This window comes from Hipposideros armiger, unplaced genomic scaffold (genome assembly GCF_001890085.2).
Source record: "Hipposideros armiger isolate ML-2016 unplaced genomic scaffold, ASM189008v1 scaffold_244, whole genome shotgun sequence".
Classification (NCBI taxonomy): Eukaryota; Metazoa; Chordata; class Mammalia; order Chiroptera; family Hipposideridae; genus Hipposideros; species Hipposideros armiger.
The window spans coordinates 2,274,810-2,290,085 of NW_017731594.1; positions in this window are offsets into that span (position 1 = coordinate 2,274,810).

The window sequence follows — 15,276 nt, forward strand, 5'->3', positions numbered from 1 at the left end:
GAGACTGGGTTGACTCAGATGCCGCATTTCAATTTCTTCATGGTGATTAATAACTTTCGCTTGAGCAGAAAGACATCTGGCCTCCCCAGGCTTCAGTGTGTCTGTCTCTGAAGTAGAGAAGATTCAGGGGTGACCACTCCCGCCAGCTCCAGGACGCTGATGCTTGTGGAGCGTTGACCCTCTCTCAGGGACAAGGGAGCTGTGATGACAGAATCGTCCTCAGAGATGTAGGATGTATTATCAGATGAGGTAAACAAGACATGCTGTCACTCATGCCAAGAATCCGAAAGTCAATTTTAAGGCAAAGTCAGACAATGAAAAATAAAAATGATCACATTCCTGCTGTGTGCCGGAAACTGGAAGGAGCGCAGAGGGCAGAGATAAATGTTCTGCTTTCAAGGAGGAAACAGACCTGTAAGCCAACAATCACACTGAGTATTACAGGTAATGGTGGCAGTAGTAGTGCGGTGTGTTTTCAGCATGTGAACATAGAAAATGGGACACTGGATCATTATGACTCGTGGGAGGTTGAAGTTCCCAATATGCAAATGAGTCACATGTGGATGAACAGACAACACTCCCCCAACAGAGCTGTCGGCACCTCTCCCAGAGAAAACACAATTTGGATTCCCACAGCAGCTCCCAAATTCCCACATTTCCAGCATTCTTTGAAGCCCTCCTGAAGAGGGAAGGACAGGGAGATGCAAATTGTATACAGAGTTCAATAATTGTTAGATGTTAAATGTTAACTATTACTGGAGCTGCCATTGCTGGCCAAGAGGAAGTAAGATCTGTCTCACGAATTACAGCTAAAAACGGATACGAAAAACCCCCAACTACTTAAGGAATCTGAAAAGTAAACAACAGAAGGCAGGTTGGAGTGGAAAGTAAAAAATTGAAGGGAAACCAGTAGGGGATGAGTATTTTGGGTTCTTTTTCTGCTTTTAGCTCAAAGCCTTGACCTGAAAGTGGCCTGTTCAGGAGACTGCGCAGCAGGCACAGATGTCAGAACTCTAAGAAAAACCTTCTATTTTGACCAGGCAGGAAAGAAGCACCCCCACAAGCTGAAAAATGTGAGACGCAGCCCAATTTTTCCCTTTCTTTCTAGTTTTTTTCCCTCCTACCTCTAACACAAGAGTGGCCAGTCTGGAACTTCATGGTAGCGACTATAACATAAGAACTGGAAACCCTGAGAAAAGAACCAAAACAAACAGTCTCTCTGGTCACAGGAGCTGGCAAAAGGGTTCCCTGTGGTCCAAAAGGATGGGGAAAAAAATCCCAAACTATTGTTTTCTTTCTTTTCTCTCACCACGTTACCCCGAATGCAGCACCAGTCACACGGAATGGCACAGCAGAGTGGTCTAAACAAATTCTAAGAAGGACCCATTTTTCTGGCCCAAGGAGCCCAGTACAGGCTCCCCTGGGAGGGAAGTCCTGGAGACATCACAGCTGGAGAAGGGAAGGCTCTGTTTTTGTGTTTGAACAAACACACGTTCTGTGGTTAGTGACAAAGCTGCACATGCATGAAACAGACCCAAAGAACACAGCAGCCTGGCAGCGAGACCTGACCTGACAGGGAATCACTCTCCTATAGAACTTGTGATCTGTACCTCACCAGGTTAGGAAGCTGCTAAAACCAACAAGTACACAAACAAACAAACAAAAAATCAACATTCTTCCAGAGTTTTTTCTGGAGGAAAAAAAATGCAACTATCTCCAGAGGATTTTAACAGGACCCAAAGTCTCACAACAGAATATCAGATTGTTTAGAAATACCATCTAAAATTAGTTAACAAAGAATCAGGAAAATATGACGAGTACTCAAGGGGAAAATCTATTAACAGATGTCAGTCAACTCCAAAACAGCAAAATGCACATTCTTTTAAAGTGCCTGTATAGTCCATATTCTGGGCCATTAAATAAACCTTAAAATTTTTCGATAATTGAAAGCATACCAAGTATATCAGCAATAATAAGTATGTATGACCACACACAAAAAAAATCAAAACGAGAGATAGCTGAAAAATACCCAAATATTTGGAAATTAAACAACACAATTCTAAACAGCCCATTGGTCAAAGAAGTTTTGAGAGAAATAAAATAGTTTTAAATGAATAACAATGAAAATGCAACTCATAACAATTGTAGAAAGTGTTTAGAGAGAAAAGTATAGTATTAAATGCTTATATTAAAAACAAAATCTCAAAGCATTAATCTCAGCTTCCACATTAAGAAACAAGAAAAGAATAAACTAAACCCCAAGCAAGCAAAAGGGAGGAAATAAGAAAGATAAGAGCCAAAAAAAATCAATGGAAGTGGAACCGGAATGATAGACAAAGTCAATGAAAATGTCAATGAGATAAAGTTCCAGCTAAACTAAGAGAGAGAGAGAGAGAGAGACCAGTGTCAGGAATGAAAGAGTGGATTGTCGTTAGGAAGGTCACCAGGGGCCGCATGTCCTAGGGGAACCTAGATCCCTTGGAGAAGCAGGGAGTTCACTGGAGAAGATTATCAGGACCTTGGACCTCAGGATGAAGAGACACACTCACAGAAGGGCAGAGGACAGTACTGCAGACCCCAGAGAGGTACCAGAGTAATGAGTGGGTGGAGCGTGGGCTGAGGGTCAGCTTAGGGCCATGTGAGGGGGCCTTGGTGTCCTGGACTGTCGCACTGAGTCGTGCTTAGCCTAGCTCCTGAGGGAGTTCTAATAACTCTCATGGCACCAGCAAGTGTGACCATTGACGAGCAAAGGTTCCCTCAGGGAACCCAGAGACTGAGTCCCTGGGGAGCAGGGACTTCTGATTCAGCCAGAGTTGGGGTCAAGGCCAAGCTTCTGTCCAGGGAATTCAGGGAAGTAAACTCCTGTCACTGGCACTATAAAAGGGGAGTCCTAGGGGGAAAGTGGCAGCCGGGAGGGAAAGTGGCTAGACACAGTGCCCGGCATCCCCCCTGAGAGACCAGGCTACCCAAGGTCATCTGTCAGCATTGTCACTGTCGGGCAGAAAGAGCTGAGTTCCAGCAGGATCCAGGCAGAACGTGTGGCAGCCAGAGCTGCCAGTTCCATGAGAAGGAGGGAGATGCAGGAGGGGTGCTCCATGGAACAGCCCTGAAGTGGGGGGAACGGGGAGGGGCTGGACCTAAGAGAGCAGCCCAGTGAAGGGTGCACCTGCAGCAGTTTGCACAGGCAGAAGGGCCTTCAGAGGAGCATGCAGGCCAGGCCAGGTCACCTATCAGGCTGCTTTTGCAGAAAGCTGAACAGAGCCCGGGGAGAAGACCTGCCAGGAGAAGGGATGTGGGCAGGGGCAATACGCCCAGCCTGATGACAACGGCCTCCCTGCTGAAGAGAGTGGAGATTCTGAGTGGGTCTGAAGGCACTGACTCACCCCCTCCCAGGCCGGGCCCTGGAATGCAGATGTGTGTCTGTTTCCCAGGGAGAGGAAAGGCGATCCGTTTTGTTAAATAGTAATTTTGTCTGTAAGTTCTAACACAGGAGGTCGCGAGCAGCCCTGCTCCGCATCCCTTCACCACGCGGTCACACAGAGCTTGTCCTTGTCTCTCCACACCTCAAGGTCACAGGCCACAGCTTTGTTCTCTGGACATCAGAGTGGGTGGTGGCAGAGAGGTTGTGCTCTCATCAGGCGGAGCTTCCCAGGTCGTGACAGCTGAAGACAGGGCATTCTGGTGACAGGCAGGACACAAAGGGGCCTGCAAGGCACGGGCCGCGGGCGAGTTCTTGCACACCTGTGAGACACCCTTGGTAAAGTCCCAGGAATGCTGGCACGGAACATACAGGAGCAGGAGGTAGGCAGGCCCTGCAGACGTGAGCTGGCCAACCAGTCAGTGAAATTTACACAGTTTTATTCATTTGACCTCATTTGTATCCAGCCAGTGGAGAAGGCCTGACAAGATAAGGCAGGAATAGTAATGATCAGTAATTACCGTTTATTGAGCACCTATCATGGGTCAGGCACTATGCTTACTATTCTTAACATGCTCTTTACTCCTATCAGAACCCCTCTCTCTCCCTCCCCCTTTTTGCCCCCTCCTTCTCCTCCTCCTGTTTTACTGTAAGGAATACCTTGATTAAAGGAAACCTAGAAAGCAGAGATATAAATTTGGCAATGAACCTTTTCATTGGGCTTTGATTTTATGACAGACAAAAATAAGCTTGTTCTCATTTAAAAAAAACGTATTCAGTAAAACCAAGACTTGGTAAATATTTGTTAATTTAATTTGTGAAACACGTGGATGTTAAATAAAAACATATTACACATACCCCAGAAATGAAAATGGCCGCTTATTTTTGTCTATTGCACAACACTGCTGCACTGCTATACTCTGGGGACACCATTCCCATGGTTTTCTGTGGAAATGTCCCCCTCATGCCTCAGGACAACTCCAGGATGCTGGGTGAGTGCTGGCCTCCCAGCAGCCCTGAGTTCATTATAAATAAACATGACTTTTATATATTTTATACCTTTTTACCAATCCACTTGGGAGAAACAGACGAAAATTTACAATTTTAACAATGTTTACCTTAGAACAGAAGCTAGATTCAAAGATCAGCTGGGGCTCAGGAAACACATATTTTTTCTGTGGATATAGCCAAATGTGAGAGCAGGGACTGGACATAATTCCTACAGGCAGACGACACTGGGCAGGCGGGTTGTGTGGCGCCCACCTACCTTTGCAACATGACCTGCCTTCAACTGCAAACACAGCCAAGCAACTTATTAGAGAAGGACTGGAGGGAAAACCAGGGCTGGCAGCAGGCTTGGCGCCTCTCAGTGCCAGAAGCCACCTGCACACAGCATGGTGCCCAGGACTAGCCAGAGTACCCAGGAGCCAATGCCTTCTAGAAACCAGCAGTGCTGGGGTTCACCCACCCCGCCCACCTCCAGCAAAGAGGAGCTGCCTGCTGGATGGGGCGGAGGAGGCAGCCCAGGCTGTGGAGGGCTTGGGCAGCAGCGTCTTCTTCTCTGGTCCTCAGGGCCCATCGCTGTCTGGTTAGTACTGCTTTGAATGGAGAGAACTGATTCGAGCCCAGTTCCACTGGCAAGTTCCTGAGTGACCTTGGAAGGTTACTTCTCTTGGAGCCTGCTGTACAACAAACCATCCCAAACTTGGTGGCTTAAAAATAAAACGGGCACGTATTCTCTTTCACTGTTTGGGGCCTGGCAGGGCCCCACTAGACAGTTTCTGGTCCTGCTGCAATTACAGGCACACAGTGGCTGCGCTAGAATTCTCCTCAAGTCCTTTCCGTTTATATGTCTGGCCTGGGGAGTTTTAAATAGCTGGGCACTGGAATCGGGCTCCTCGGGCACCCCTCCCTATCATAGCATCGTCCCTCCTGTGGACTGTCCAGCACAGGGGCTCTGGGGCAGCTGGACTTCTTACAAGGAGGCTCAGACTCCAAGGGTATTTATCCCCAGAGAGAGGCAAGTGGACGCCCATTGCCTTTTGCGACCAGCCTCACAGGTCACGCAGTGTCACTTCCGCCACGTTGTTTTCATGGAGTTGGTCTCAAGTCCTGCCTGTGTGCCGGGGGAGGAGATGTAGGTCCCTCTTGATGTGAAGAGGGTCAAAGAATTTGCAGCTATGCTCTGAAACCTCCACAGAGCCTCAGCTTCTCCATATGTGAAATGGGAACAGTAACGCTGCTCAGGCTAGATCTTTTTTTTGGGGGGGGGGTGAGGGGGAACAGGAGGATAAACGGGCTGATGCAGATGAAAGTCATCACACTTTCATGTGGTGAAAGTTAAGGCGCTGTCCCAACGTAAGAAATAGACAATTAGGAAAAGCTGTCTCGTGGTGCTAATTCTCAAATTGGACCACATTACAATGTTTCAGAGGCTGAAAAGCAAAGGTAGTTTTCTCATTGACATTCTTTTCTTGAATAAAGAGATCGCCTGAGGCGTAAGAATATAATTTCCCCCATGGGCTCAATAATAAAGCCATTTTGAATGAAAGAGAACTACAGCCTGTAAGCATTTTTGGTCTTGTTTCCTGAATTTACCTTTGGTCAAAGTCAGGCTACCCACCACTGCTATGCACCTTGTTACCCCCACTGCCAAGATCAATGTCTTGTAAATGTAACTTCATATAAATGTTTATAATAGAATTGAAACACAAAAATGAATTGTCGTTGCCCTATTTATCCTTAAAAACAATTGTCATTTTTATGCTACGTGTAGAAATAAGTAAAAATTTGTCCTGCACCACTTCAGTTCTTATACTAATAACAATTGCACTAATTTATTAGTTAGAACTCTTGGTTGTTAATCATTAAAAAACATCAAAATGTGAGTAGGTTTAACAGCAAAGAGAACTGCAGGGTGCCCCAGGCTCTGGAGTGTTGGAATATGGCCAGACCTCATGGAGGGTCTGCAACCAACTGGTGACAAGCAGGGTCCTCCAGGATGCACCCACATTCCAACCCCCCCACCCCTGCTTCTCCATGTGTCTGCTGCACCCCATTCTTTCTGCAGACTGACTTTTTTTCTACTTCTCAGCTGACATGACGAGCAGAAGGTGGCTGTGCCATCCTTTCCCATGTTGAGCCTTTCATTGAGCAGACTTGCCAAAACTCAGTTAGACCTCCTAGTCATAGGTTCAAATTATTGGGAGAGATGACGCGCTTGGCCCTGCGTGGGTCACCATCCCTTCATCTGGGGTGGAGGGTCAAGTCACATAGTTTCCTTGCAGGCTCCTGGGTTTGGGTAGGCAAAGGACGGGGGTGAGAGGAAGGCAGGTCAGGTGGGGAAGGGCTTAGGGATTCCTTCTGAAAGGCAGGGACATTCTAGAGGGTGGCTGCTATAATTTATTTACTCACACATGTCCCTGTTTTACTAGACTTAGGGGCAGGACTATGTTTTATTCATTTGTTCTGTCAATATCAAGTACAATGCCCAACCCATGCATAGTAAGTACTCAATGTATGCTGGATTTATGAATGGCAGTTTTTACTGTCATATTTCTTAAATATCAAAACCACCTAGAGCTCTCTGGTCATGGGTACAGGTTTGGAGAACCTTGTGATGATTGGCTCACTACACGGGCTGTCTCTTTTAACGCCATCTCAATAATATGAAATGTAGACAGAAGGCACCTGTCGCTGTTGGAAAACAAATTTCTCCAATGTGATTTCTTTTCTTTAATGAAATGTCACAAGATGCCTTTTAGGTGGGATTCTTACTGTTTGTAATGAAAGGCAGAGAGTATATAATGAGGACTTAGCATTTGGGCTAATCATCTAAGTAATGCTAATATGGATTGAATATAACAATGTACGTTTTAGAGTCTGTGGACCAGAGACACACTAGACTTTTACAAAATCTATTCATGTGAAATGAAAAATGAAAAGGATTTGGGGTAGATTATTGGGAGAAGATTGAAGGCAGGAGGAAGGCATGCAGGGAAAATGGCAATCAAGCTGGCCCTTCTCAAAGGGAACCAAAATTATACACCAGCTTCATTTTAATCAAAGCATCAGTGTTTGTGGAGTGTTTTTAGTTTGTTTGTTTTTTTGGGTTTGTGTGTGTGTGTGTGTGTGCACGCTAGAAAAGACTTAAGGAATCATATATTTCATCCCCTCACAGTGTCATTAAGTGACTTGACCAAAGTCGCCTGGCAGACAAGGAGTGAGTGTCAAAGGACCACAGAGCCCAAACATGCAGATGTCCTGGGAGAAATGGCTCCTTTCCCCCCAACGCCTGCCCTTGTTTTTTCAAAAGGGAGAGTTCTCAGCCAGGGGTGATTTAATCTTATGTAATAACTGCTGTGGCTTCTGGGACTTTTGTCCAGTAGCCTCAGCAGTCAGCAGCGTGCCCTGAAGCTTATGCCCGCGGGCACCGACTGCAACCCTGTGATGCCTTTCCTCTTCCACCCACCATTTTCCTAACCCCCTTTTCCAGAAAGGCACTAAACTGGGAGACCTGACACAGACTGCTGAGGTCTAGTTTTATGCACCTTCCAGCTACCTTTTCCAACTCAGTTGCATAAATATCTTCCTGCTTGGGTCTATTTTCCAGGCTGGTAGCTACCGCAGTGATGGTGTCACAACCCGCCGGCGTATTGCATTAGGCTGCCAGCGGAGGTACAAGTCATTTGTTCCCAACAATAGAGTTCTTAAGTCCAAATGACTACTTTTCAATACATAAATTAAAGAGAACCCAAGTTAATCCCCATGCCACACTCACTTGCTTTAAACATGCTTTCCCGTGAAAGCCATACTTGTTGGATGGGCTTTTATAGACTTTATTTTCAAGGAAACAATTTTTAGCTCTTAAGGGAAGCCACCACTCATGGTGTGTGTCTTTTATGACTGTTCCATCTCACGAGACACTACAGGGTCAAGGGTCAGGTGGAGGGGCCCCATCTGGCTTCATATCCCAGCATCCCCTCTAACTAGCTGTCTGACCTTGAGCAAGTTGCTCAGCCTCTCTGTTTTTCACCCTGTAAAGTGGGAATAATGACAGCACGCACTTTGTAGGTTGTTGTGAGGATTAAATCATGTGTGTGGAGCACATAGAACAGTGCCTGGGACCCGGTAAAAGCTAGTTTTATAATAGCTATTATTGTTATTGTGATGCTTTCCCTTTTCCAAGCGTTTTCCTTGATGTTTTACATCATTTTGTCTTTGGGCGTAAAGAACAAATGCATCAGCCCTACGTCGACCCACACCTGCACATGAATACACAGGGCATCTCCAACTGCATCTCTTTTGCTCTCAAGGTGCTTATAATTCCATGGGCCTCTTCCTTGGCTGGCTCCGGAAGTGTGTCTCAGGCTTGGGTTGCTCCAGAGAAGTGGGATTTGGCACAGGGAGCTGTCTCCGGAGTATCTCATGACTCTCTTCACTGGCTTCTCACTTGCACGTTGATTCATGTCTCTTTCCCTACATCCATCACTTTTGGGCTCTTTCTGTTTCTGGCCAGGCCAGGGAGAAGGGGGAAGGGACAGACTCCTGCTCAGGTTTTCCAAGGTGTCACAAAGCTGGCGCTGGGCCCAGGAGAGGAGCAGAAATCTAAAAGTAGGCGGCAAATTCCAAAGGATTCTCCAATCCATGCTGTGTGCTACTTGGCTCCAGGGATGAAATTCGCATTTGTGACCTCATCCAAGTGTTAGAGAAACTACAGAGGGGGGATTCAAATAGAGACCAGTGCCAAGGACAAAGGTCTGCCCCTGATGTGTCTGCGTGTCGATCGGACTGATGTCCTGCATTCTGTTACCTCATTGGTTTTTTCTTTTACCACACAGACCCGGCATAAAGATAAATGAATATATGTTTAAAACCGATCATACAAGTATAACTGAGGAATAAGAATAGAGATTATTTCTTCTTTCCCTGAAGTTGTGGGTCTCAGACTCACCATTTGGCAGAGTCACCTAGGGAGTTTCTAAAAGGTACGGATTTTCTGTCTTTCTGATGTCGTTGGTCTGGTTGAGGTCCAAGCATCTGCATCTCTAAAAGGCTCCCAGGTCATGTCAGTGCTGCCCCGTCTCCAGGGGTGAGGCCGGGCAGGCCTGTGGGTCTGCACTGAGCAGCTGTGGGTGTCGGCCCACTCCTCTTTCCCCACTTCAGGTTCCAAGGAAAAGGTTAGGTGACACCAAAAACGCGTCCCACAGAACCCAAAATAATATATATGTGTAACCTCTTAACAGAGGCTTATAAATAGTACATGACCCATTGTTCCCTATCTCATTTTCTTGGCAGTATTTTCAAGACCTGTTTCCGAAATCTATCTTAAACTACTGAAGAAGAATTATTATGGCTATTCAATAGCTATTCCTCCCAAATATGACTCCAAGAAGAAGGATAAAGGGTAAATTTTGTGAAAATGTTTCTCTACTGCTCTTTCCATGTTTTCTACAGGCAAAATTTGTTTGCTTCTCCTGACTGTCTGCCTCACAAATGACAGATGTATAGATGTATAGATCAGTCAATATCAATAATAGAGGAATTTGAGAAAATATTGGTCTTCAAAACATGCAAAGTAGAAGCAAAAGAACCTTAATTTACTGGTGAGAGTGGTCTCCAAACACTCAGAACTGATTCACTTGGAGTAAACGAGTCTTAAGCCACCATCCAGGCCAGGTTTTGCAAGGTGTGGTCAGGGGCCTGCTAGGTAGAAATGCAGGCTACCTATGGCCTCACCCCAAACCCCCCCACTCTCTAGGACAGGCACCAATAAGCTGCAAGCTTCCTAGGTATTTTGCTTGACTTTATTTTTTAAAGCGGCAGCACCATCTTTAAAACAAAATTGTCCATGGAATCCCAGTAAATTAACTAGTTCAGATGGGGCTCCTCTAGTTGAATGGGGTTGTGATAAGGCAGGGTTGGGGTTCAGCAGCTGGCCTGTCATGGAGGCTCGGGAACACTTTCCTGAGGTTCCACACCCAGCTGCTTGAGGGTCTCCAAACATCAGTGTCCTCGGCCTCTGCACTTCCACTGAGCCCCCATCTTCTAACTTGTCCCCTTCCTGTTCTCCATTGGTCTTTCCACCCCAAGGGCTGTCCTTTTTAAGGTCCTCAGTCCTCATGTCATCTCACTGTACTCTTTCTTTCTCAACCATCTTATTCATGCAATAGCTTCAGAAACACATGCCTTTGTCCAAATAGTTATAAATTTATGACCCGTAAAGTTGCAATAAGGGGAACTAATTTTTTTAACATTTGCAGGGAGCACATGATGAGGTTGGGTAGAGGGAACGGCTTGGGAGTGAGATGGTAAATCATGTGGTACATCCAGAAGCTTACCCTGGAGAACGGGGGATGGATGACTGACCACAAGGTGTCTACCTGAATCAGTCCCCCATTTTATCTGTGTCTGGGGACAGGTGAGAAGGAGGCTCAGACTTCTGGTGAGGTGTCAGCAAAGGCCTGCTTGATGCAAGCAAGTCCTGGCCCAGAATAGAAGCTGGAGGTGGGATTCATGGGCTCCCAGTATTCCTAAGGCCACGGGGGTGTGAGGGGAGCCCAGCATCCTTCAGGGGAGACTGCTCAGGGCTAGCTAGATCCGTGGGGCTCTGAGAACCAGGATCCGTGTTGGGGCACTTGGAGCATTTTATGCTCCAATTATTACTCCATTCGCTTATTCACTTTTAAATCCATTTGTTTATTCCTCAAACTTACATTTGTTGCTTCTTCCCTTCCTCATTCCAAAGTTTAAGATGCTCCTATGAGCACCTACTGTGTGCCAGGCACACAAGGGTTTCCCAAACATGCTGGTGTCTCTAACGCCTTTTTCATGCTTCCTTCTGGTCAAACAAAATCTATTGTTCTAACAAGGCCTAGACCACCTTTCATCTTCTCCCTAATAATTAACTCCTTAGTCATGTCAGCCATGGTCTGTTCCCTTTGGAGCACTTTCAGTACTTATGCTCTGAATCACATATTTTCCTATGGAACTAGGTTTTGTTCTACCTTACCCCGCCTCTCCAACAAAACTGTAAGACTTTTGGGGATGAGGACTTACTTGAATTTTTCACATCGCTAATATCTACTAAGGCACTAAGGACCTAGTAAGGGCTTAATAACCGGAATTGCATTTCAGGGAGACAGGCCCCTCTGAAAAGAAGTGGTTCTTGATGACATACTCTAACTAGGACTGATAATGAACTCTCGGTTTCTCAAAAACACTCACTGGAGTGTGAACAGTTTAAATTACGAGGTCAGCTATGAGAAAGACATCAGATAAAACGTGAAAAGCAATAAAGCAGCAATTTACATTTGTCCTCATCAGAGACTAAAGGGAAATATTATAACACAGTGACAAGTTAATGTTAGCATCTGTTGAGAGGTGAGTGTTACACAGATACACTTGGTTGCACCCATTTTTGGGTTCTGTGAGGTATGCAGGTTCCTCTCTTGACAGGAGCAACTGCTGAGGGGAACAACGGCCAGGGTCTAGAACTTGACCCCAAGACACATCTCCAATAAAGAGATCAAGTGACCTGGTCCAAGGAAATGGGAATTAGATGCCACAGTCAAGATTCTCCTTTCGTTGTACCTCTGTGGGTAGGAGAGCAGGTGAGAGGAAAAGGGAGAAATTAGGAAATTTTACCTGGGGCCTTTAAAACGCCGATGTAGAGATTAAGGAAATCAGTTCCCAGCATCGTCTTCTGTTGACCAAATTACACGTCTCCTTGCACATTTAACAATGTTCCCCGGTCCTTATACTTTAATATTGCTAAAGCCTTATTTTGGGCATTTACTTGTTTTCCTCTATTATTTTATGCTCACTCTCTTTATTTTATGCTCATTTCTAACTTTTATTCTCCTCTCACCCCATCCTCAAAGTTTAAAAAAGTTGTTATTTTTTTTTAATTCAAACTTTTTATTTCAAATACCCCAAGTGGTGCTAGTAGTGAGAACAGGGTTGGGTTTGCAGCCTGGAGCCAGACCAGGGCTTCCTCATGAGGAGTTGCTCAGATGGGTCCCGGTCCTTGGAATCTGTCTGCCTCGGCACAGTGTTTCTAGTGTCCCATACAGAAGTACCTGTCTGGTGCCTCTGGAACTCCTGAAAACAAAAGCATATTCAAGGAGGTCAGTAACTGTAATGCTTCACCTATATTCTTTATAACCTTGACTCAATGAATTCGTAGGCTCATCTGTGCACAGTGCCCAACAGTTGTTGAAATGCAGCTTTCAGTTTCCTTTTTCTCTTCCTAGCATCCACCACTAAGTGGCAGGCACTGGCCTGAGGATACAGACATGGATAAGCTGCGTTTGCTGCTCTGGTGGATCGCACAGTTATAAAGAGGAAATGACATCTGGCATGTAACCTTCCGTGAGTGTTCTAGTTTCTGCTCCTCCTCCCTCCGTGTGTATGAAACATCCTTCTTTTTGCGGGGGAAGGAGGGCACAAGGAATTGCCTGCTCTTTTATCCAGGCTTAATGACCTGCCAAATGGGCATCACATGTGGGAAGCAGGGAACTTCAGGGGAGGACCAACTGTTCAGACAGCTGAGCAGCGTGAAGCCCAGTGGGACTGGTCCGAAGATGACACAGCTGTACATTTTACTCCCTCGCATCCTCAAGCCATATCTTAGACGGGCAGCCTCAAGCTTTGGGAGACAGAGGGCCTTGCTGTGCCCCTTAAACAGCATCCACTGCTTTGAACCCTTATTGAACAATTACTTAGATGGAAATAATTGTCACATACTTTACATACGTTGTTTTATTTAACGTGTACAAACCTGGGGTAGATGTGTTTATTACTCTCATTTTAGGGATGAGGAAACCAAGACTCAAAAAGGTCTACTAACTTGGCCGCGATCACAGGGTGTCAGAGCAAAGACTGGAATCTGGGCCTAAAGTTACCATGTTTTTAACTAACACCCTACACTGCCCCTCTCTGGGATTCTCCCTTTGGGGGCCAAGAAAAGAGGGGGACTCAGTCAGCACTGGTGGAATTGATAAAAACCCATGGGCTGTGTCTTCAACATAGGTGTTACTCATTCAATTCAATTCAACAAGCTTCCATAGCCAGGCTCTAGGAGAAGCTCTGCGAGACAAGATGAAACAGAGCAGGGATGAGTCTTTGTCCTCCAGACTATAAGAGAAGAGGGCAAGAAGCAAGTGGCTTTCAAGTGCACTACAGGACAGTCTTAGAAGTCATCACTTGATTATGGTTTCTCCTGCATCCATTCATGCAATCACTCATTTTATTCATCCAACAAGTGTTTTGTTTGGCAAGCTAGTCCTAGACAAAAGGCAATTCCTGAATCCACGCCGTCCATGTACAGGAGACAGACTAGCAATCCTATCTTTCAAATATTGAACCTCTTTTTCCATGTGTTTTTCTAATTATTTAAAAAATTAGGGCCGGCCAAGTGGCTCAGTTGGTTAAGAGCTCGCGCAAGAGTTTGAGCTCTGAGTAATAGCGGTTTGATGCCCGGCCCAGCTGAGCAGCCGCTGAGCTGCCAATAGGTGGCAGGAGGCTCAGCTTAAAAAAAAATAAAAAAGTCAACAAATTATTTGTATTACCTTCAATAGATGTTGAATTAGGTTTATTTTAATCTAATGGGTAATAAAGTCAAAATTAATCCAAGAGGGTAACATTGGATCCATTTGATACATTGTTTCAGAATCCAAGCATTCCAATAGCACTTTTATTTTTTTTAAAAAGTGTCTAAAAATAGTACCCTGCTCCAATTAAGACATCTGAAAATGCAAATTCAGGAAATATAAAGTACAAGGTATTATTAATTAGCATGGCAAGAAAAATAATTTCCCTTTACAAATTTATTGTCCCTTAAAAAGGCATAATAGCCTTTTTATGAAAGTCGGTGATCTTCCTTAATGAAGAAATCTCTGGGCAGAGAAATTTAAAAGGCTCCACACACACGTGAAGAACCTGGAAGCACAGTGAAGATAATCAGAACGATGTGGCCTAAGGACAACTTTTTGGAACAAGCCCACTGGACGCCGCAAGGACAGGGACTTCTCAGGCATCCAGGAGGCTTACAGAGCTCTGCGCATGCGGCTTGGAGGGGAGAAGGGAGGGCTTCCTTTGTAAACGCATTCCGAGGCTATGCCAAAGAAAATACGTTTTCAACGGAAGTTTTCTATGTTATCAGCGAATAAAATTTTCCTGCTTTCTTTTCAGCCACAAGGTTACAGAATATGAAACTAACAGAATGTACTTGATAATCTCCCCTTCTCGGGCCGTTCAGGTCACTGTTATCACCTACAGCCTGGGCTCCCACTCTGGTTTTCTGTTTACGGCACACTTGTGCCTCGACCCTTCTCAGCCCTCCCTGAGAGCTCTGTTGTCACCGTGCGTCTGGCTGCACCGCTCGTCGCATCCGTGGAGCAGGGAGGTACACCCGCACCGTTCTAGAATAAGTTGCGAGGCCACCCGTAGCGGAGCGAATGTTGGACAGTGGCTCGACTTTTACCCACTCGCCTTCCCGCGGCCGGGCCTCCGAGGCTCCGGCGCGCACGCGCTGCGCCCCCCTGTGGTCGTTCCCGAGAGCCTTTTCCCGGCCCAGCCGCCTCCGCGCCGCAGCGCCTGGGCCACGCGGGTTCCGCAGGGCTCCACTCGCAGCCTTAATCGGGGTCAAAACTTTGGCCAGCGGCCCCCGCCTCGAGATGGGTCCGGCCTTCCTTCCCGCCACTCCCAGAGAGAGGGGCCGCTGCTCCCGGAAGGCGGCCTGTGCACTCGACCCGGCCAAGTTTCACGCGGGCCCGGCGCCGGCCGGGGGTCGCGGGGCGGCCAAGGGGTAGACTCCCGCCCGCGCCGGAAGTCCGCGCGTGCGCGCTGGCCGGCCG